Below are 1,625 nucleotides of genomic sequence, written 5' to 3'. Positions count from 1 at the left end.
GCCCATCCTTGCCTAAAGGTACAGTAAGTCCGCCCCTGAGAAATTTTATGACTCTAAGTCTTGACTTCAGCAAATTTCACATAATAGCAGAAACTTTATTGAGAAGGAAAAGTTGAAACAGACAAAACCAAAACATCAACTGTAGTTCAAAGGTAAATGAAAGTTTTCTTTTAGTTGGTATGAAATGGGGTTCTTCAGACACTCAAAAATAAGACGACCAAAAAAACCAACAACAGCATTTTATTGTTCCCAAACAAACAAAGAACCGTTTCTGCAACCACAACCTCCCACAAGTATATCAACAAAACATTTCTCCAAAATTTTGAAAAACATCTCAGAAATAAATTAGAATCAGAAAGGCAGAATCCTGACATGTGACGTCACTTCCTGTTTCCTGTTGCAAATGTGTACGAAGCTCTGGTTCGGAAGCTGGTGAGTACAATTCTATCTAAGACTAATTCTTTAAAAAATGACAATTCTGGGATGGTGAAATCATGTTGTGAGATGTGAGAGGACAACGGACAATGGTGTTCAGGGGTTTGGTCACACTTCGTCCTCATCCATAGCAGCTATTAAGAGGAAATAAACAACAAGGGTGCCATTTTTCCCCATGAAGAGCAATCCTCAAATCTCACTCTAGCAGCTAAATACTAAAAGCTGGACATCCTCCATTAACTTCAGTGTAAAACAGCCCAACTTTAAATAAACATTCCCAAAAACCATTTATCAAACCTGAAACTTGAGTTTTTTTTATTTCTGGTAACATTAAAGCTGTTGGTTTTTATGTGTCAATATTTTTGCTGGTTACTTGACATCAAAATGGCCCCAAAAACCGGGTCATGGCCTTTAGATTTATGGGGGACCATAAACCTTCTAGCTCTACAGCAGCTTTACTGACCATATTTCAGGAACTGGCTTGTTTATTTGTAACTTTTTTGGGCCATTTTTGGAAAAAAAAAACAAGTTTGATTTAGTTGCAAGACAAGAACCAATGAGCTGATAAAAAGGCCCCAATAAAACTATAACTCGTGTTTTTGGAAACAAATATATTAGTATGACAGATTGAACTTTAGAAAAGAAAGAAAAAGACACAAAATTTGGGATTTAGAACGACCTCAACCCATTTTAAAGTCTGTGACTGAGTCTTAAGGGAGCTGAGTGACCAAACTCACCTGAAAACTCCGTCTATGAATGAGAGCAGGAATGCTGCTCCAGTTTACTGAAGGCCAAAAGAGGAGCTGGAAAGACCTTAGAGTTTAGCTGAAGTCAAAGTCATCGTGTCTGTCATGGTTCTACGGTGGCCCTGAAGTCCAAATCTACGAATCACTTAATGCAAAGACATTTAAAAAAACACAGTTACAAAAACAAATAATAAAAAATCTGCATTATATTTTGGAAATTGAAATAAAAATATGAAAAGGTCATTTCCTGAAATCAAAATGAAACAAAATAAGAAACTAGAATCTGAAGATCCATTGCTGATTGGATGATTGTTGATGTTCAACGCTGAGGCAACCCCTAATGGAGCATGCTGCTGGGTGATTTGTCTGAGTTTTTTTCACCCAGATGCACTTCCTGATACAACCCCGCCTTCCGATATCCAAATGTTGAGCTTTGTGTGGGAT

General features: G+C 37.2%; 1 protein-coding gene across 1 annotated transcript in view; it reads left to right on the top strand.

Annotated features, from left to right (window-relative positions):
• The first annotated feature begins 399 nt into the window (after positions 1-399).
• The window catches only part of fam20cb (FAM20C golgi associated secretory pathway kinase b), a 98,697-nt gene continuing 97,471 nt past the window's right edge, over positions 400-1,625 (top strand). Inside the window, exon 1 of the mRNA XM_024284887.2 lies at positions 400-432. The gene's annotated coding sequence lies outside the window, so the exon portion shown is untranslated. The remainder of the gene's footprint in view (positions 433-1,625) is intronic.

The sequence above is a fragment of the Oryzias melastigma genome, linkage group LG19 (assembly GCF_002922805.2).
Source record: "Oryzias melastigma strain HK-1 linkage group LG19, ASM292280v2, whole genome shotgun sequence".
Taxonomy (NCBI): domain Eukaryota; kingdom Metazoa; phylum Chordata; class Actinopteri; order Beloniformes; family Adrianichthyidae; genus Oryzias; species Oryzias melastigma.
This window is presented reverse-complemented; position numbering and strand designations above follow the sequence as displayed.